A 22,450-nucleotide genomic window follows, 5' to 3' on the forward strand; every position below is an offset into this window, starting at 1 on the left:
TAGGAAGGAAAAGATGGGGGGTGGGAAGAGAAGGAAAAGATGGCTAAATCCAGCCCTTCCAACAAGCAGATCCTGTCAAAAGGGCTCAGAAGGGCAGAGAGTCCTTCATTTCCATCCAATGCCCAGCAGGAGGTGTCCTTAACCAGTGGCTCCAGAGAGGAAGCAAAGAGTCAGCAGCTGATGGGGACATGAAGTCAGGCCTGTCACTGCCTGGATCTTCTCCCCAGGTTCCCCTCCCAGCCTCTGGCCCACCACACCCCACATAGCTTCACGCCAGGTGTCTCAACTCCTAAAGGTCAATGTAATCCTGTCCTCCATGTGCACAACCTTAACAGGACACAGAAGTACATCTTGGGAGTTTGGTGCCTCATGGAAAAATCACAAGTCCTCTGTTCTTTTTTTATCATTAGAGGATTCCCAGAACCTCCTGGAAGGTTTCAGCAAGGACCCCCTTTGCTTCCTCTTTTACCTAAACTTGTATGTTTTGTAGGGGTGGGGAGGAGTCCAATCCCAAAAGGTTGCCTCTCAATCCCTTTCTCCCTCAGAGGACTCAAGGCACCAGAAACTGCACCTGACACCCGATAGGATGCTCGAGAACTCTCCCCTCCCTCCCGTCTCTCCTTCTAGGTTCCCTGAGCACCAGGGACAGAGATACAAGGCTCCATGGAACAGACCAGATTCGGATACTCAGACACAGGGGACCATGTATTAGATGTCAAAGCGTGGAGTAAGTGAGGAATCAGGATGAACCTGGGCAGGGCCTGCTCCATCAAATGGGCCTCATGTCAGACACAAACTGCTCTTCAGCCCCCATGTGGGTGCCTGATAATAGCCCCCAGCTCCTCACCTCTCCCTCCCAGTGGAGCTTTTACAAAGGTGGCCACCATCTTTAGAAGGTTAAAGGATTCTCTGGGAACTCCCTGCCCTGCCCAGGCTCCCTCAGACCCCAGGACTGTATCCCAGCTCTGCTTCGCCCCCTGGGGCCCAGCTCTTTCTTCCTTTGCCTCTTCTCCTTGGCTAGAGTCCAGGCTGGAGGCAGGTTGTGCTATGGGCCTGGCCAGGGCTTGAAGGAAGAAGAATTTCTTTTCCACACCCACTCTTGTTCACGTAGCCTGGGGACCCAGATGCTGAGTGCAGGCCAGGGAGGAGATATCAGAGTCTAGAGCCAGGGGTGGGCAAACTTTCTGACTCGAGGGCCACAATGGGTTCTTAAACTGGATCGGAAGGCCGGAACAAAAGCATGGATGGAGTGTTTGTGTGAACTAATATAAATTCAAAGTAAACATCATTACATAAAAGGGTACGGTCTTTTTTTTTTTTTTTTTTTCGTTTTATTCATTTCAAACGGGCCGGATCCGGCCAGCGGGCCATAGTTTGCCCACGGCTGGTCTAGAGCAGTGATGGCGAACCTATGACCGCGTGTCACTCCACGCGGTTTTTTTGGTTGATTTTTCTTTGTTAAATGGCATTTAAATATATAAAATAAATATCAAAAATATGTCTTTGTTTTACTATGGTTGCAAATATCAAAAAATTTCTATGTGGCACGGCACCAGAGTTAAGTTAGGGTTTTTCAAAATGCTGACACGCCGAGCTCAAAAGGTTCGCCATCACTGGTCTAGAGCCAGGTAGGATGGAGGCCATGCTGGCAGAGAGGGGGCTGCTCTGGGCCTTTCCCCCCAAGATTTCCCTGGGTCAGGACTGGAGGGCACTCTTTTCCCTGGAGAAACTGGAGAAGAAGAGGAAACTTCCCAGAGGCAGGCAGCGGAGGTGTCAGGGAAAACAGAGAGCAGGTCAGAGCCACAGGCCCCCTGGGGACAGGCCCCGGGAGGAGGGCCCACCTGGCTCAGGGTAGGCACAGAGCTTCCTCTGTCCTGGGCCCCCAGGGCCACTGTGCCCCCGGCTGGTTTTGTCTGAGGGGGGACAAAGGAGGCTCCTGTTAGGGGAGAATGGCTTGGGCATCTGATCGGAGGCTCCGGTCTCGTTTTCACACCCAAAGAGAGATGCACAGAGGCCACTCCCCGGGGACTCCAAGCCTTTCTCCCCCATCAGATGGGGCCAGCTCCGGAGGCCTGCCTGCTCTCCAGGCACTTTCTCACAACCGGATTTAAGAGTTTCACCACCTCCAGCCACAGTGATTCCACCTGTGGCCCCCAGGGGGCTCTTACTTGGGTCTCACCTCCCAGGCTGGGTTCCCCAGGAGCCCAGCACATCCATGAGGGATGAAATTCATCAGTTCACTGGGGGTTAAACTGCCCAACCCTATACAAAGTCCAGAACTCACATGTCATACTGCCCCCGAGTTTTCCCTCCTTGCAACAGAATAGGGTCCCTGCAGAGCTGGGCTCCCATCTCAGATATGTGCCAATGTCCTCCTAGTTCCCACATCCTCTGACCACCCCACTAAAGTCCTTCCTTGTCTTCCGGTCCCCAGACTCTGTGTAACAACAGCAGGTGCATTTCTTCATAGCACTTCACTATCTCTTCTTGATAGATTCTCTCACCTCCTTCCCTACCGAATGCCAGTTCCCAGAGGACCTTGTCAGTTGTTCACATTTGCATGGGTTACTTGGTAGATTGGCTCGTTGAGTGCGTGAATGAATGAATGAATGAATGGAGGGAGGGAGGCCAATCCTGCTTCCAAATCCATTGGATCCCTCTACAGCCCTGTATTAGGGGACAGTAGGGAATGTCATTTTCAAGGTCCTTGAATTTTTTATACATCACTACTCGACCCACCCCTGACGAGGGATCCCATCTCCATGTTCTGCAATAGCTCCTCAATATCCAATACTGATCCCAGTTAAACTTGAAAAAGACCCAGGACCTTCCCCTGCTCCCCGCCACAACACACACATGATTGACACATGAGGATGCTGAGGCAAAGTGACTGGCTAGAAAGGGGTCACGTAGCTAGAAAGTAGCAGTGCCAGAACTGGATCAAAGCCCTCATTCCTGGTTCATTGCTTTCCCACCCCACAACCTTATAGAGGGAGGAGCAGAGGAGGAAGATAAGAAGAGGAGGGGAGAGGAAGGACAGGAAATGTTTCTCTCAAGGAGGTGATTCCGTAAGTTCTCCTTCACCACCACTAACCCAGGTCTCTGACCCCTGACAGGCAGAAAGTTCCTCCTGATACCGAACCTCTAGCCCCCCTCTCAAATTCCAGACCATTTCTTCTTAGCCTGCCTTTCCTGGGAAGGAGACCTTGGTCCCTCTCTTCTGTACAATAAATGCCTTCAGACACTGGCAGCTCATTATCCAAATCCTCATCCCATCCCCTCCCCCACCCCACCCCCACCCCCACTCCTATCTGTTCTGCAAGCTGAAAATCCTGGGTCCTCTGGGCCCCTTTCCAAAGGACTTCCATCACCACCCAGCAGCTGGCGGATGAGAGGTGGGTGGGGAAAGACCTGGAATGATGGTGGTTATTGATCCATTGGAGAGCCCTAGCCTGGACTCCCTCCCAGGGCAGGCAGAGCATCTGGGGGTGGAGAAATAAGAACAAGGTTCCTGATGTCATCCTGGTCACCCCCTGCCTCTGGGGTGTTCATTGCAGGGCCCAGCATGGAGACTGCAGACCCAGGAGCTGGGCCGCTGGGTCTGAGCCCAGGCTCCTGCAATGAGATTAAAGCAGGGACTGTCTAATTGATTCTGATGGAGCTGGGAGAGGGAGTGAGATGAATGGAGAGTGCGGGAGGAGAGGGAGAAAGGAGGGGGCAGGGCAGGGGACAAGGGACAGAGGAGGGCCAAGTCTGGGAAGCCCAATTGCATCATAACTAGCTAATGCAATCACAATCCCCTGCCCCTACCCATTTCCATACAGCCCCTCCCCTCCCTGGGAAACCAGCCCACTGACTGGTCTTCCCCTGAACTGGATAGGGAGGGCAGCTGGGTGTGGGCAGCTCAGAAGGAGAGCTGTATTAATGCCCCCCCCCCCAAGTCCTAGGAACTAGGGCACAAAAAGGCATAGATAGTGACAGGGACTGGCAGACAGCTAGAGACATCAGGAGACAGAGGCGAGTGGAGGCAGATACACACAAATAAGCAGATGTGCCCCGACCCCCCATTCTCTGCCAGATAACTTCCCCCATCACACTCACTGGCACCCCTCACCCCTCTCCAGCCAAGTCATCCTAGGAAAATGGGAGGAAGTTCAAGAAATGGGACCCGGCACTCTCCAGCTCCCCACTCAGCCCAGGACCCTCCAGAGACTGGGAAGTAAGAGAAAGCAGGTGTGAGAGGAGAGAAGAGGAACAAAACAGAAAGGCAGTGGGTGATGGGGGGTAAGGAGCCAGGGGATGAGGAGGGCTCTTCCAATCACTCAGAAAAAGGCAATGAAGGCCAGCAGAGGTGAGGGGGTGGGGAGAGGAAAATGAGTGACAGAGAGAAAGCATAGGTTGCCACCAACCAGCCTTGGAAACCGAGGCAGGAAACAAGGTGACGTGGCTGCAACCCAGGCTTCAGAAGCAGGCAGGGCCTGTGGCTCCCAGGGACTCCCTCCGGGGCCCAGTGGCAGCCCTGTGGTCAGGAGCCAGATCTGCACCCAGGCTCTCGGGGAACTTCATTCCCAACCAGGAGGCCAGGGCTGGTCCAGGGGCCTAGAACAAGCTCCTGGGAGACCTCAAGTCCCCTGGGAAGTGAATCTCTCACCACTCCCAGAAGCCAGGAGAGCTGGCACCTCAGTGTGCCCTGGTCGGACCTTATGTCAGACGTCCATAATATTCCCACAGCCCCTCAAATCAAGGCTGGGGGCTCTCCGGGGGCCTGCAGACCTCCGCTCATGCCTTTGATCTAAATGGTACATTGTGGCTTCTTGTTCCCCCTCGGCAAAGAGTCCCAGACACACCTGAGCCTGGCTTTCGGCACTTTCTATTCTCACTGTCTGGTAGCTTCGGGGCAGAGCAAGGCAGGCCCTGCCCAAGGCAGATCAGGGATAGGAGGTTCCTGATGCAGCCCCCTTGGGCAGCCCAGCCCCAGCCCAACCCCATCACGAATCCATGAGGGGTGAGGAGTCGGATCCGGGACCGGAGGTGACACCTCTGACTAGGCTCCCAGCCGTCTGGGGAATCAGTTCTGTTTTTGCCTTTCTTCCCTCCCAGCGCAGTTGAGAGCACCCCAGGATAAAATGCACGACATGTCACCTCCTTTGTGCCCTCCCACAGAGAAGAAGCCAGGAACAAAGCCAGCAGAGACCAGGGTCCGAATCCTGGCCCTGACCCTTTCCAACTGAGTGACCTTGAAGAAATTATTTTCCCTGTTCCCTGAAGACATTATTTCTGAGCCTGTTTCCTCTTCTGTGAAATAGAGACAAGGATCCTAACCTTGTGGGGTAGTTGCGCAGATTAAATTAAATGTGAAAACGCCTGGCACCAGACCTGACTCATCAAGGCACCCTCAGGAGCTGCTGGGCAAATACCTCCAAACCTCAGGCCAGGAGGGGCACCCCAGAGTGACTTGAAAAGCAAATTCACCTGTCCCCCTGGGTCTGGTGGCTGCACACACTGCCTGTCCCACCCCCACTAGACAGATGCTGCCCGCCAAAACCCTCAGCAAGAGCACCCTGTCTGGAACACACAGTTCACCCCAACATCCGGGGAATGGACACTAGGAAGAGGAGCCAGGAGTCCAGCAGGATGAAGCCAAAATAGCATTGTTAGGAGATGGAAACAGACCAGAGGAGAGGTGGGGTGGGGGGGCGGAGATAGAAGCCCAGAAGAGGCTGGAACGCAAGAAGAAAGGACTTGAAGGATGCTTCTCCAGCAGAGAAGACAGAAGAGGAAGCAAGTCAGTGAGTTACTGAGCTCCCACCCCACACTGAAGATAAACATGAGGAAATGAGTCATGCCTGAAGCAGGAGATCTTCATGTTAGACAACAGGCAGAACTTCCAGTGAGGCACCACACTGCCAGAGAAGCCCCGTTTCCTCCCTGCTATTCCCCATTCTCCTCTGAACCCCAAATGAGGTTTGAGATTTGAACTTTCCATGACTCAACATAAGAACCTCAGTATTAGAAGCCCCTGCTCACTCTAGCAGGAAAATAGGCTGTCCTACTCCCCTGGTCCCCAAATCTCCAGGCTCACTTAACTCGGCACCCTCTGTATGGTTTCTCTTATAAAAACCAAAATCTATTCCCACCATCTGTGGTCATCTTATATCCCAGGGGTCGGGAACCACTTCCGGTCCAGACACCTGCTCCTTATCCCTCAGGAATCCCTCCTCTTCCTCACCCAGACCTGCTACTGTCCAGCATCAGCCTGTCCCCTTCCCTTAAGCTTCCTGCCCGGGAAAAGGGAGGGGGCGGGGGGGGGGTAGAGGGGGCAGGGACTAGAGCGAAGGGTGCACAGGCAGAGGATGGGGTGGAGATGGGGGGAGCTGTGAAGCAATTTGGAGGACAGGATGGAGCCCTCTTTTAAAAAAAAAAAAAGAGCCCTAGCTGGTTTTCTCAGTGGCTAGAGCGTTGGCCTGCAGACTGAAGGGTCCCAGGTTCAATTCTTGTCAAGGGCACATGCCTGGATTACGAGCTCAATCCCCAGTAGGGGGCATGCAGGAGGCAGCCGATCAATGATTCTCTCTCATCACTGATGTTCCTATCTCTCTCTCCTTCTCCTTGCCTCTCTGAAAACAATAAAAATATATTTAAAAAAAAAAAAAAAAAAGGCTGATGGAACACCACTACTGTTCCAGAAAGTTTGTAAGAAAGGACTGGAAATTGGTTAGAAGAGTGGCACATTTTGTTTAAGGGGCCCAAGGAAGGAAGCAAAAATGGGCCCAGAAAAGAGGAATTGCATACAGCATACACATGCATACATGATATATATGCCCCAAAGGACAAGGCGAGTGTCTGGGAGGACACAGCCCAGTGCAAGAAAGAATGGAAGGGTGTAGAGCTGAGCCCCCTCAGAAAGAGGAAAGCTGGTGCTAAAGGAAGTTTCTGGCCATTTTGGACCCCAAATGACATGCAAATTGGATGCAAAAGAATATGCAGATGAGTGTTGACAGGAAATTCTTGTCTATGCCATGCTTGACTATACCGTAAAAAGATGTCAGAATGGGAGCTGTCCTAGAGGTATGAACCACCCCCAGTCCTCCTCCTCAAGTCTCCCATCTCCCTGGAGGACACTTCTCTCCCTGCAGCCTTGGGCCCCAGGGAGGGTTGCCTCATGGGGCCTCTCCCCACCTTTGGGTCTCTTTCTAGGTCCTCAGAGCTCCTCATATCTCTGCCTCTCACACCCCTAAGTTCCTCTTCTGCAAGGGGTTGTCCCTTAGCCTCACAGAAGGGGAACCTGCCTCCCGTGGAGAGCAGCTTTCTGTTAATGAAAGAGGAAGGGAGGCGGTACAGGGAAATCAATTAAACAACAATCATGGGGCAGGGCAGGCGCCCTCTGTCCAGGTCACCCAGGGTCCCACCAGGCCTTAAAGTTTTTCTGGAAGGGAGACCACCAGCCTCCCAGATCATTCTATTCTCTGGCCTCACAGCCCTGGCTGGCTGGGAAGTGCTTCCTAATGTCTGACTTCCTGCTGTCTGCAAGCCTACTTCACACCTCACCAACCCATCAATGGCCCCAAGCCATAGCTAAGACAGTTGCTCTAGGACAGGGGTGGGCAACCCCTGGCACGCGTGCCAAACATGGCACACCAGTAACTTTTGCTGGCACGCGAAACCTTCTCTTATAATCTTCCATTTACAATTTTTTTCTTAATATCGACTTTTTTATTTTTCAGATAAATTCAGTGTAGGTGCATCTTAGATAAATAAATAATTTTACATAACAAGTTATCTTAAAGACCATAGACATGGATTGACAAGAGAGGGGAAGAGCAATTTCTATGCCTCTGCCTTAACTCTCCCTGCCTTCCTAGACCCGACCAGTGTTTTGGTTTCATCCACATACGCTTGTGAATCTTTGTTCTCAGTGATGAATTTTGTCAAGTTTCGTAATAGGAGTAGCCTGACGGATGAAAGTAGTAGCTCGTGCATTACTCTGAAGGTCACGAAATATAAACCTGATGTAAAATCTCTGTCATCAGTGATGCAGCAGCAAAAGTCCCACTGATAATATCAAACGGAGTCATAAAGTTTTCTGTCGGACTATCAGTGTACATGTATACATTAAAAAATAAATGTATTTTTCATCATCATATACTGTGTTTTTGTCACTCAAATGAATTTTATTATTTCTTCAAGGTTCTTCACATACATACACCTTAAGAGATATCAAGTAGGCGTAACATGTTCTCAAAAACTTAGGGTTGGCACGCAGAAGGATTTTGAGTCAGAGATTTTGCTGGTTTTGGCACACACTCACAAAAAGGTTGCCCACCCCTGCTCTAGAATCAAAAGCATAGAGCAGCCCCTGCATGAGGGCACCAGAAAAGGCTGCCTCCTCCGCCCTCCTCACCGGGTACAGCCTTCCTGCTGCCCATCTTGCTCTTCTGCAGGTGAGAGAGGTCTCAGCCCTAAGAAGCGAAGTAGACACTACAGGTAATGCGAGCCCATTGAACACACACATTGACTTTTGCTCCCTCTTGAAACCCCACTAAAACAACAGTAAAGATTTTGTTGTTGAAGGTAGGAGCGATGTTTGGCACAGCACAACCACTGCTGAAGTACTGCTGGTCCAGTGGGGCAGTAGCTACTGCACACCCACCCTCCCAACACTTTAGCACCTCCCCTGGACCTGAAAGGTACAATTCTCCAGCCTCCCAGCTCAGTCCCTAGGAGCTCTTGTTAAATATTTTGATTATCACCCCTGACAACAGTGTCAAAATTCTGGGAGCTGGAGAGCAGATGTCTGAATGGGAACCGTAAGCCTGAGAAAGCTGAACTGGCTGCAGGAACAGCCAAGAAGCGGCCAGATTCTTCAACACAGACCCTTCCAAAGGATCAGATGCCTTTGGGGTGCGGAGGAATGTGAACCTAAATCCGGTAGAGCAATAAAGAAGTGGTTATGTTTCCAAATCCTGTCCCGATGCCCAGCAGGAGGCAAAGATTTATTTTCCAGAGAGGGTAAACAACGGCCCCGATACAGACCATTGGGCGCAGTTGAGGGAGTGAGTATTGATAGAAAAGAGGCGGGTAAGTGAGCGTTTGTTGAGTATGAAGCAGCCAGGTCAGTGCCTGCCCCCAGGCAGGAGGGTGGAAGTTTCCCTGGGATCTGACAGGCGCAAGAGGAGAGACTCAAAAATACTGACAGCAGTTTTCTCAGAGCAACAGCTCTAAAGCCAGGCCTCCCGGGTCCATTTCCACCCTCAGGGCAAACAATCCGCCCTTTCGTGTCCACTTGAAATATAAGCCAACACCGGCATTTAGGAAAGCCTAGCAGAGAAGCAATAGAGGCAAAGAGCGACGGGAGACAGCAGGTGGAATGGAAGGAGAAGAAAACTTTGAGATAAACAGGTACTGATCTTCTCAGAGAGCTCAGAGAATCAAGTGCACTCGTGAAACAAGACCAGGAGGCAATTAAAGAGAAAATATTCAGAGAACACACACAAAGAAGCTCTTGGGAATTTTTAACACTGAGCCCAGCCTGAGGCCCACGCTAGGCACCCAGCCCACATCTGCCCCTTCGCCCTCTGCACTCCCTGGCAGAGGCCAGGCTCTCCTCCCCTCCCCTTAGGGCCCCAGAGTCCATGATGGGAGCAATACAGAGACCAGAGAGGAAACGGAGACACGGACACAGGGACAGATCCACGGGGCCAGAAAGAGACAGAGGGTCCAGGGGTTTGGGTGGAAAAGGGACGAAGATTGCCAGCTTGGTGAGCTTATGGATGGGGCCCTGGATCCCTGTCAGCCACTGACTCCCAGTAGCCCCAAGAGACAGAAAGCCCCTTACAAGTAGGAAAGCTGATGCTCAAAAAGGTTGAGTCATTGCTCAGGGTCTAACGCAGAGGAAGTGCAGAGCTGGGGAAGAGAACTTCTGTCTTAACCTGCATGCAACCAAACCATCTCAGTCTGGAGTGTCAGTGCTTCCAGTCCGAGAGCGGACTTGGGTTCCAGTACAGACTATCTACTCTTACCAGCTAGGAATCCCAGGTTGATCCCGGCACTCAGCACACCTCTCTCTGCCCAGAGAGTCCCTCCCAGACCCTCCAACCAAGCCTCTGGCTGCAGCGTGGTGGTGGGAGGCCCCAGGGCCCCTGCAGAACATGTCCCCCAAACAGACCATGAGGGGCCCGAGGGCTGGACCCTGCCTCTGCCCCAGACTATCCTGAAAGCACACCATGCACAAGTCTATTTTTAGCCAGGCCCAGTGGGCAGCCAGCCACTCAGTGTTATTCTAGACTGTGGGGTCATCAAGCTGGCCGAAGTAAAGGGGAGCATGGCTGAGGCTTAGGAAATAGCGCCTCTGGGATGAGGGGCCCCACACAGAGGGAGGGGCAAGAACAGTGGGGCCCAGGGCACACAGTCAGGGCCCAGGGGGGCTGAGTTGAGAGCAGAAGTCAAGAAAAGGCTCAATTACTGGGTTGGCAGTGGGTAATGGGGCCTCTCTAGTCTCTCCTCAGTGGAAGGGGCAATGCCAAGGAAGGCAGATGCCATGATGAGGACAAGGAATGGGCATGAAGAAAGCAAACTGGGAAAGTAGGGAAGGGTCAAAGGAGGGAGAGGAGAGAGGAAAACAGATAGGGAGATGGAAGGAGGGAGAGAATAGAGAAGTGGAGGTGGTGAGGGGTGACAGCACCCACTTTGGGGCCAGAGGTCCATGACTTGCCCTTCTCCCATATGCACTCCCAGGCCCTATTTCCCCTCCTCAAAGGCACCCGGTCTCCTTTCTCCCTCAGGGCCTCTCAGCCTTGGGGTGGGGGCCCCAAGACTGCTCTGCATCCCTGAGTCCCTTCAAGATTCCTCCCTGCCCCCAAGTTACATAGCAAATATGCCAAGTTGGGACCTGGCGTGCACACACACACACACATACACACACACACACACACACACACACACACACACACACACGGCCTCCTGGGAAGAGATGGGACAATGGGGAAGGGCGAGGGGTGTCCCTTTGTCCCCCTGCCTGGCCTTGGGAGCTCAACTCCACACAAAGACCTTCACAAAGGGCCTCTGGCTCCCAGAGGAGGAGATAAATGGGGGAAGGAGGGGGGAGAAGGGAGACCCCCAGAGCTGGAATGCCCAGTCAATGTGGTCTGGGAAGCAATATGAGGGCTGTTCTCACAGCCACAGAGGCCAGTGGGGGATGGGACTCGTGCTCAGGGGGCAGGGAGAAAGGCAGAGCCAGGCCGGCTTCCTGGAGTAGGCAGTCAGGGTGCCAACCTGCTGGAGGTCATTTAGAGAGAGGTAGCTGGGCTACTGTGCCCAGCCTGAACAAGGAGGCAACAGGCCTAACCCTACCCCATCCCCAAAGAGTGTGGCTGCCACAGCGGACCCCTCACCATTCCCCACACTGCCTAGGGTCTAGCTAGAAGACGGGTGGGTGCCTTCAGGGCTCAAGGACAGGCCAGGGTGGAGGAGGGTAGTCTCCAGAGGACTGACTAGTCAAGCAAGGCAATGCCTTCTTGCTTCCAAGGGACCTCTGATAACAAGAGAAGCCCCCCCTTTAGTGGTCCTGCTCAGTGGAAGGAGGACAGGCAAGATGCAGGAGAAAGGTCAAGTGCACTGAGCTTGAAAGGTCAAGTGATCAAGGAATCCTAAGACCTGGCTCACGTTCCACTCTGCACTAAGTGGTGAGACTGCAGACAAGTCACCTCCCTGGCCTCGACCTTCCCACCTGTGAAATAGGGTGACAATGCCTGCTCACAACAGCCCTGATGTGAGCAGCATGTGAGGCTCTTTTTAGGGAGTTTATTCTCATTATTGCCAAGTGACCCCTGGCCTGTCTGCCAAGTCAGGGTTCTCCCTCATTCCTACCCCTGCTTTCTGAGAGGCACTCAGTGGTAAAGCCCTGGCCAAGACAGCAAGTGAAGGGGTTAACCAAATGACCTTCAAGGCCCCTTCCAGGGGAAGGACACTGGTGTTTCCTGGGGGCCTACTATGTGCTAGGAACTTTACATGTTAGCCAACTGAATCCCCGCACTAACCTTGCAAGGTAGGTGCTCTCGTTCCCATTTCCAGATGAGGAAGCTGAGGCCCACAAAGCTAGCCCAGATTTGTGACCAGATGACCCCAACCCCTGGGCCCACGCTTTTCCACCACAAGTCCTCCCTTATTCTGTTGCTATGGTGCTCTAAGCTCCTCTGTCCCCATCCTCACCCCCAGTCCCCGAACCCCAGAGCAGAGCTCTCAGAATGGCCTCCTCCCTCCTCCCCCATCTCCAGGTGACCTCAGGATTCAGGATGCCAAACTGCAGATGGTGGCAAAAGAGGGAAAGGAGGTGCCAATGCGAACAGAGTGTAGACAGCTCAAACTGTGCCGCCTGCCCACTGTGTCCCAGAGCCTGGTAGACACTGTGAAGCTGGCTCTTCCCAACAGCCTGGGCTCTATTCTCTCCATTTCACAGATGAGGAAACTGAGGCTCAGAGATACTAGTTTGTCCAGGGCACCCAGCCAGGAAACAGTAAGCAAGGACTCATCCAGCTGCCTGTCTCCAAATCACTGCTCCCTCCACTGCATGGCTTCCTCTCTGAGCTAAAGCCCTGGGAAGGGCCATGTCAAGTCATACAGGCAGCCCAGGGGTCCAGCAGCAGAATGTGGGTGACCCACAGAGAATCTCTCCCCCTCCAGTGCTACCTCTAACACACTCACCCCCTGCTGCTTCGCTGCAATTCCATTAAGAAACAAGGGAATAAATTAGCCCTGCTTAGCATATTGAGTGGCTGGGGTTCAAGAGGCCGTCTGGATGGCTCACACAGCTCAATGCAGTCTGCCTGCCCTGCAGTAGCCAGGAGCTGGTGGCGGCAGTGGCGGGGGGACCCTGGCCAGGCTGGGCCTGGTCTGACCTCCCACAGTTGGCCTCAGCTCAGTGTCCAGAAACACTTGCTCCTACTCCAACTTCATTTCCCTAATGGTGCTGCAGCTTGGCATCTGCTCTCACCCCCTGTGCCACACTCTGGCCAGCCCCAGAAAACTCCAAGGTCACTGTCAGGGATAGTGTCAGGCTGCCCATCCTCTCTCCCTCTCCTCCCCCTCCTCCCCCCCGCCCACCACCCAGTGCACTTTGAGGTGGATGCCTCTGTCCAGGGGGTAGTGGAGAGCAGCACAATGCAGTCCCCTGAATGCCCTACACTGGACTCTCACTGGCCCAGTGCACCTTTGCCTCCATTTGCCCCACAGCGCTGAAGCACCCCCAGCAGGAAGGAAAGATGGGGGGGACAGGGATAGACAGTAGTGTCAGAGGCCAGTTGGAGTCAGCCCTCTGCCCCAAGCACAACCACTCCATCCATCAGGTCTAAGGCAAAGGATATGAACTCAACAGCCATGACCCAGGCTAAAGCCAGGCCCTAAGGGGAGAGACCTGGTAGCCAGGCCAAGCAGGCCCAGGCCTGGAAGGGAGCACAACAGCCTGAGACCCAGGCTGTGGCCTCTTTCCAGATACTTGGATCATCCCCCCTGCACCCTTCAACGCCCCTCGGGCCCCCAAGATAGAAGGCCCTGTTCTCTTCCATATCCCAAAGCCCTGTAGCAGCCGCAAGCACGCACCTCAGAGACACCCTGCTGAAGGGAGCAGGACTGACAAAGGCCCCAGCTGTGCACTTTCAAAGTCATTGCTGTGCTTGCTGGGGCCATGCCTCCCGGGCTGCTCCCCACTCAGCGAAGTGCACGGGGGATTCTAAGGCAGCCCAGTCCTGAGAGACACCAGACTTCTCGGCCAGTTTTTGGCTCATGGATTCCCTTTGCTGAACTCTCCTTAGAGTGCATGGACGTCTAGGACACTTCTGTCTAGTGCTCATTCCCTCCATCTCTCCTTCACTTTGGGTAAGTCTCAAGGCTCTCCCAGCCTTTCCTGGCTCCTTCCTTCCACTCGGGCATTTTCCCTAATAAAATCTCTACACATTTAATCCCATCCTGTTTCTCAGAGGATGCAGGCTAATACAATCACTCAATAACCATAACAACGGCAACAACACTTACCCCTTACTAAATGCTATTAATGTGCCCACACTGCTTTGAGTGCTTTTTAGGGAAGTGAAGGATACCAAAGAACAGATAAGTTATGTAATATGCTCAGCAATGCACAGCCCTGAAGTGGCAACGCCTGAATTGAACTTAGTTTAACCCCAAAGGCTACTAGTATAACTACTGCTCCACACTGCCTCCTCTGCAAGAGAGATGCCATCATCCCTGCCTCCTGCTTTTGGGAGGGAAGAATGAGGGTGGAAAAGGGACTTGAAACTCCTGAGGAGTAAGCAACACAGACTCCCAGAAAGAAACAGAGATAGAGTGTGAGAGAGATTTAAAGAAAGAAAGAAGAGGAAATGAGACACAGAGGAGAGTCCCTCCTGGCCCCCAAAGGATCCTGATCCTACAAGCTTGAGTGCCTCCCTTCCCCAGGGCAGGACAGGCTGAGCTATTGGACCAAAAGAAGCAGAAGGAGAAGGGCAATGTGGCCCTAAAGCACTTTCTGACCCCACCCACTTCTTGCCATCCTTGGCCAACCACCCCCAACTCGCCCCCTCAGGCATGTGACTAGGGTGTGCCAGAGGTGCCAGCCAAGGAGCTCTGCAGCCAGGCTTCTCGCAGCACCAGGGCCCAGGAATCTTGATCCCTACCCACCCCCTCCATTCCCCATCCTCCAACCCTTCCAGGGCAGGGCAACAGACCTAGCCTGGTCTCAGGGTCCCAACAAAGCCAGGCCTGTCTCCTGCCCAACCTCCATGGAAGTGACGTCTGGGCTGGGCAGCAGGTGAAACTGAGCCAAAGGGACATGGCAGAGAGCCAGCTGCACCTCCTCCAGGTGAGCTCTCGGCTTAACTCCTGGCCTGCCAGACCCCAGTTCTTAGGGATGCTGTTTAGGGGACGAAAGGGTTAGTGGACATAAAGTCAGGGACACGGAAGGGGAACCAGCAGCCCGGGGGCACCCCTACACACACACACACACACACACACACACACACACCCATCTGGTCTGGCCACGTGAGAAAGACCCATTAGCACAGTGGTTCTCAACCTTCTGGCCCTTTAAATACAGTTCCTCATGTTGTGACCCAACCATAAAATTATTTTTGTTGCTACTTCATAACTGTACTGTTGCTACTGTGATGAATCGTAATGTAAATATCTGATATGCAGGATGGTCTTAGGCGACCCCTGCGAAAGGGTCATTCAACCACCAAAGGGGCCGCGACCCACAGGTTGAGAACCACTGCATTAGCAAGCTCAAGTCACTCCACTCTCCCCATTGTCCACCCTCCATCTTGTGTCAGGGATAGTTTAAAATGCAGACTCTGCCGAAACCAGTTTGGCTCAGTGGATAGAGCGTCGGCCTGCGGACTGAAAGGTCCCAGGTTCGATTCCGGTCAAGGGCATGTACCTGGGTTGCGGGCACATCCCCGGTGGGGGATGTGCAGGAGGAGACTGATCGATGTTTCTCTCTCATCAATGTTTCTGATTTTCTCTCTCTCTCTCTCTCTCTCTCTCTCTCTCTCTCTCTCTCTCTCTCTCTTTCTCTCTCTCTCTCCCTTCCTCTCTGTAAAAAATCAATAAAATAAAATGCAGACTCCCCCCATTGGTTGACCCTCCCAGGGGCTCTCTATGGACCACATAAGTCTAAAGTGCAAACTCTTTAGCTTGGCATTCAAGGCCTTTCCCATTCCCAGCTTCTGACCAGGCCTATGCCCTCCCACCTTATGCATCTCCCTTAGGACACCACACACTTTGACTCCTCTGAACCTGACTAAAATGGCCTTGCCTCCCCTCGGTGTCAGTGAACTCCTACTCACCTTGAAGGACGCAGTTCAAAATGTCAGCTCCTCCAGGAGGGCTTCCCAGATTGCTCCAGGCAGAACAATCCACTCCCTGCTCTAAAACCAAATGACAGCGTGTGCAGGCCTTTGTCTCAGGTTGGTGTGTTTGGGTGTCACACAGAGGGTGAGGGCTTACTGGACAAACCAAGTGTGTGTGCACAGTACATGGAGAGGATAGGTAGGTGAGAGGAAAGGTGATAGATACGAGGATGAAGGGCGGATGGGTAAAAGAAGATGGTGGATGGATGAACAGGTGGGTAGAAAGATAGATAGGCTGAGAGGTAAGCAGACAAATGAGAATTGAGAAGCTTCTACTGGATGCAGAACCAACATGTCACACCAGGGCCCACAGGACATCTGGGCTCTGGTTGCCAGAGGCTCTGAGGATTGGGTCTAAGGGCCCACCTGGCCATTCTTGACAACTGTGGTTTCAGCTGTGGCAGGAGTGTGGTGAACTGTGGTTTGGTTGGGACACCCAGGAGTTTCCGGAAAGGAGGTGCTGGCAGAAAATGCCAAGAAGAGCTGAAGAGAGGCAAAAGCTTGTGCTGAGGCCAGAAGACACCCCCACGGGCCTCCTTGTGACTGCCACACACTGCCAGCCCCAGCTGGTCACCAGGGTCTTATCTCCCTTCCCACTCTCTTCAAACCCTGAAAAAGGTCTTCTGTCAGTTTACCTCCTCTAACCCTGCAGACATTCCTATTTGACCTCCAACCATGTCTGAGTTTGACCCAGGGGTCTCATTGTAGCCCATCCCTACATCCCTGCCTCCCCACTGGATGCCCCAAGGAGCTCAGGCCCAGGTGGAGGTCCAAGGCCAAGAGATGATCCTCATCTCTTGCCTGGCCTCCACCTGTGATCTCTCTCCTGCTCTGAGGTCTCTTCCTGCCCCACTCTCACCATCCATCCATTCATCCATTGGGCAACCCTGACTGAGCATCTAGGTCAGCGGTTCTCAACCTGTGGGTCACGACCCCTTTGGGAGTCGAACGACCCTTTCACAGGGGTCGCCTAAGACCATCGGAAAACACATATATAATCACGTAGTGTTTTTGTGATTAGTCACTATGCTTTAATTATGTTCAATTTGTAACAATGAAAATACATCCTGCATATCAGATATTATGATTCATAACAGTAGCAAAATTACAGTTATGAAGTAGCAACGAAAATAATTTTATGGTTGGGGGTCACCACAACATGAGGAACTGTATTAAAGGGTCGTGGCATTAGGAAGGTTGAGAACCACTGATCTAAATGCTGCATGCCCATTGCTAACTAAGTTCCTGGGATACAAAGTTCACTAAAATTTGGCTCAGTCCTGAAATCACTGGCTCAAAGTCTTACTAGGAAGACAGACTTGTGAACAGATAGCACCGGAGGCACCCTAATACTCCCTTCTCCTTGGCCAGAAAGGAAGTCTAAAGCTGTGACCTCTCCATCCCCTCTCCCTAGGGTGGGCTGGAGAGCCAGCTTCCTGTTCTGGACTCTAGAGCTATTCAGGCTGGGAGACGGAGGAGCTGGCCAGAAGCACCAGGGTTCGGGTGTCTGAGGGGAAAGGAGTCAACTTAGGGATCAGTCTGCAAGGGGACCTGGAACCTCAGCATCACCTGGGTCCCCTTTGCTCCCCAACACTCAGCTTCTCAGCAGATGGCAGCCTCTGCTTCCCACTCACAGGCTGCTGCCCCTCCAGGGGCTGCCTTAGCTTGCCTGCCCTTGGCACCACACTTTGCCCTTGTGCCAGGGGCCCGTGGCAAGTTCATACATCAAACAAGGAGGCAGTGCCTGGCTTCTTGCCTTTTAGGAAAGAAAGACTAGAGGGCATGGCCCTAGCCCCAGCCTCACACCCTCCAATCAACCAAGGACCCAGTCCTGCCCCCAGAGAGTGGGTACAGCTGAGAGAGGTGGTCAGCTGACCCCACTCACCCCCACTCCAACATGGCCTCTAGAGCTTCTTCCTCCTTCGCCTCCTACACTTGAGCTCCACATTAGGGGGGCGAGCAAGATGAGGAGAGTCACTACAAAAGGACTTATTAGGGTGTTAGAGATCCTCTCCCTTTCCTTCTCCAGGTTGTCTCTCAGCCCAAGATGCCTGGGGTACCCCCTGGAGAAAATGATGCCTCTGATTCTTGAGATGTTTGAGGTGAATCTACTCAACAGAAATGAGAACTCAGGGCCACCAAAGACATGCACGAAGAGGTTCATAGCAGTGCTACCGCAAAAGCCTCAGACTAGAAAGAACCCAAATGCCTGTCAGTGGCAGAATTGACAAGTGAATTGTATATCATTACATGATGGACCACTATCCAGCAATAAGAAGGGATGATCTACCACCACACAAGTATATGGACGGCATTCACAACCATAATGTAGAGCAAAGGAAATCAGGCACAAAATAATACATACAATGTGCTCCACTTATAGGAAGTTCTATACAACAGGCAGATCTTTGCTGGTAGAAGTCAGAGGGGAATTAGTGACTGGAAGAGGACAGGAAGGGGGCTTCTGGGTGTAGGTAATGCTCTATTTCTTGACAGAGCTCTGGGTACATTGGGTACATGGCTGTACTCAGTTTATGTACTTCCTGTGTTATGAAACACTTCAGTAAACTCATATGGAGGGATGCCTGATGAAGCCTTATCAGCTACCATCTTTGTAAGATGAGGGGAATCCTTTTTACCTCTCCCTCCCACCCCACCTCCAAGTCCTGTCCCTTCTCCCCCTAAATCAGTCTTGGCCTCACCCCACACCGAGCCCTCCTGATGGTGCACCACCTCGCTAACTTGAACCATCATCATCGCTCACCACATGACTGTGACCACCTCCCCCGGGTCGCCCTGCTTTGCCTCTCACCCCTTCCAATCCGTACACATACCGCATGGATGTCAGGGCTTAGGAGGAACCGGGAACTGCCAGAGGAAGCCTTTGTCAGATGCCATAAGAGCTCCCAACTCTTCTCCACCTCAGGACCTCCAAGCGTGCTGTCCCCACTACTGAGGATGCTTGTCCTCACTAACTGCTACTTGCACTTGGGCTCCTTGCTGAAATGCCGCTTCCCGCAGCTCCCAATCTAATTCCGATCCGCTGGCATCTCCTTTGACATCCTTTACTTCCCCCCCCTAGGACTGTTTCCAATAATGTCGGTCTTTGTGCAATCACTTGTTGACAGTTTGTTCTCTCTCTCCCACTGGATTAACACCCCCTCTGAAGGCAAGCACAGGGCTGTCTGCTTTCCTGCTCTATCCTCAGCTCCTAGCTCAGTGCCTGGCTTAGAGCAGCCGCTCAAAAATGCTTGTTGACTCAGAGACTAGATCTTACTTGTTCCCACCACAAAAAAGAAAGAATAATGTGGCGTGATAAAATTATTAGCTAATACTACTGTGGTAATCATATTGCAATATATAACTGTGTCAAATCAACTTGCCCTACACTTTAAACTTATACAATGTTACATGTCAATTATCTCTCAATAAAATTAACATTTTAAAAATACATAAACTTACAATGAAATAAAGTCAGTTCAAAACTAAGGTAATAAATACCCAAAAACTCAAAACATAAATGCTTGTTGAATAAATGCATGGCAGGTCCAGTCTTACAGGTAGCATTTGGAGAAGGGAAAAGTTGCCACTGGAAACAGAACTCCCACATGTCCAGGGTCAGGTTGTGGTCCTGGTCTGTTACTTATTCTGTCACCTCAGGCCAGTCATTTCCCTCCTCTGGGCCTCAGTGTGCTCAACTGTGACATGCAGGGGTTGGAGGGATCTGGACCATGGGTAGGCTTAAGGGGATGTATGACATTGTGTGTGTGTGTGTGTGTGTGTGTGTGTGTGTGTTTGTACAGTGGCTGTGTATGTGTGAACATGTCCATGAGCATTTCCTGAGCAAGAACAGCCATAGCTTTCATCAGATTCTCAAATAGATCTGTGACCTCACAGGATTCACCAAGATCCTTTTTCAGCGCTGGGGAGTCTATGATTTATAGAGCTATAGAGAGGAAGGAATGCAACCAAAGAAGAGGGCGTTAGATTAGACCCAGCACTTCCATCAGGGGTGTAGGACCCCACAACAAGCAGGCAGGGGAGGCTGCAGCACCTGCCTCCTGGGGATCTCCTAACTCAACCGGTCTCTGGGATACTGGACAGAGGCCAGATGAACTGACCCCAGGGACTGGCTTTCGGAGAGAAAAGGTAGAAGCAGCCTAGAGTCTCCCGCCCTCTGCTCCCACCACCATCCAACAAGCACCCACTTGTATTGGGACACGGCAGAGAGTGAGGAGGCGAGGCTGGCACCTGGAGATGCCCTCCAGGCCCCTTGGCGCCCAGGTCAGAGAAGGTTTGGCGGGAATGCTTAGGAGGAATGCCAAGCCCCACCTTCCCTTCTCCTGAGGCTGGCAGGCTGGTATATGTTGCCAGAGGAGGGCTCAGTGTGTATGGCAATCATAGGACCCAGAGGAGGCCACCGGAGGGATGCAGAACCACACCTCCAGGCTCCAATCATCCAGAGCAGGGGCTCAGGGGCTTGGGAGCAAAGAGGAGGAGCAGGTCACAGATTCAGGACAGGCAGGAGTGGTGTGGGCAATGGGGCCTGAAAGCAGAGAGAGGGCAGTGTGGTCTGTGCACAGGACAGTCTGCTTAGGGGGAAGACTGGGGGCAGCATGCAGGAGGAGAGGGCAGTAGGGCCTGGCAGGGGGGGGGGGGCTGCCCAGAGGGGAGAGAAGACGGGAAAGGCTGGGGGTAGGGACAGGTGATTTGAGCACAGCCTGTGACCCCAGGAGAGGAGCTTGGCCTGGGGAATGGGGATGGGAGGAGGGGAATGGTCTGTGGCAGGAATGGTGGCATGTTGATGGCAGGATGGCAGTGGGCGTGCCCTGGCTGGGAGCCCAGATGCCGGAGTAGCTTCTAAGCCCTGACTCCCAGGGGGGCTGAGCGCCCAAGAGATGTTTATCCTCCACAGTCCACAAGAACTTGGTAAAACACCTCCTCTAGTGAGGTGGTCGCCTGGTTCCTCTTTCCTAGGTCACTGAAGTGTCCTGAGAGTTGTAAGATGAATGGGAGGTGAAGGGGGGCTGGCAAGGAAGAGAGCAGCCAGCAACAGCCCCCACCTCTGGAGCCAGAGCCAGGGGGCAGTGGGCACAGGCTGGGGCTGGATGGAGGGTGTAATCCTGCAGATAAAGAAGGGAATGAGTCATGGGTGAGAGCCAGGCTCTCTTAAGAGGCAGCTCAGAAACCAGCTCATCTGAATGCAGACAGACACTCGTCCCCATCCTTGTCCCTATGGCTGTCACACACCCACACACACTCCCCTCCCCCTCCATCTCCCCTCTCCTTGATTACCCACCTCCAGTGCCCCCTGCTCCTTCCTCCATCTCAGCAGACAGCCTGTCCTTCAGCCCACCTGGCACCTCCCCCACAGCTGGCTGCATGGGAGTGGAAGAGGTAGGGAGACAGGGAATCTAGGAGACCCACCAACAGAGAAAGTAAAGTCAAGAAAGGTCTGGGGCTCTAGCTGGTTTGGCTCAGTGGATAGAGTTTCAGCCTGCTGACCGTAAGGGTCCCGGATTCGATTCCAGTCAAGGGCACATGTCCCGGTTGTGGACTCGATCCCCACTGTGGGGCGTGTAGGAGGCAGCTGATCAATGATTCTCCCTCATCATTGATGTTTCCATCTCTCTCTCCCTCTCTCTCCCTCTCTCATCCTCTCTGAAATCAATAAAAATATATTTTTAAAAAAGAATGGTCTAAGACAGAGACAGATAAGGAAGAGGGGCTGTGAAATCCCTTCCCCCTGAAAACTTGAGGCTCTAAGGAAGAAGAGGAGCCTGGATGACCTCTGGAGGGACCCGAAAGCCAGGGATTCTGCCACGCCACCTTCCCTGGCTGGACCCTCCGCCTTTGCCAGGACTGAGAAGCAGCAGTCTGGGAGGAGCAGCCAACGCCCCCCAGCCAGCCCCCCCCGGCCTCATCCTGCCCCTGGGCCCCAAGCTAGGCTCAGGCCTCCAGCCACTGCAAGGGCTCAGGCAACAGCTACATCCCAGGCGTGTCCCTCACCGTGGTCTGTCACCGTGGCGATGACCCGGCCAACGCTTAGGAAGGACAGAGAGTTCTGTTTATAAGTACAGCCTTATGCCTGGCACTGCGGAGTACAACCATGAATATGCCATAATTCGTGCCCTGAGGGGCATCCAGGCAAGCGGGGCAGAGGGATCACTTTGAGACATGTGTATGCAAGCACACACACATACACAAGTACACACACACACACACACACACACACACACCTGGCTTCACTGGCTGCCCCGGTGAAGGGGGAGAAGGGAGCTGGGATGTAGCCACAGGTACATTTTGAGTCCCCCACACGCTGTGTACCCAAGTGGAGAGATACAAGGCAGCACCATAATCCAAACCCCGCACAGCAAACAAATCTTAGAAGACTGCAGCTCTCACAGCCCCAAACAGGGAGGTAGGCTAGGATCATGCCGGGAACCTAGAGCAAGTTATACAGTCCCTAGTGACCCCAAATATCTCCCTCTCCTCCTCCTGGGAGAAACCTAGTGCCCACACCTGTACCACACCTGCTGCTTCCCAGACAGATG

At 52.9% G+C, this 22,450-nt stretch overlaps 1 protein-coding gene across 5 annotated transcripts in view; it reads right to left on the reverse strand.

Annotated features, from left to right (window-relative positions):
• The window catches only part of TNS1 (tensin 1), a 222,503-nt gene that overhangs the window by 199,136 nt on the left and 917 nt on the right, over positions 1-22,450 (reverse strand). The window lies entirely within an intron of this gene.

This window comes from Myotis myotis, unplaced genomic scaffold (genome assembly GCF_014108235.1).
Source record: "Myotis myotis isolate mMyoMyo1 unplaced genomic scaffold, mMyoMyo1.p scaffold_m19_p_8, whole genome shotgun sequence".
In the NCBI taxonomy this organism is placed as follows: domain Eukaryota; kingdom Metazoa; phylum Chordata; class Mammalia; order Chiroptera; family Vespertilionidae; genus Myotis; species Myotis myotis.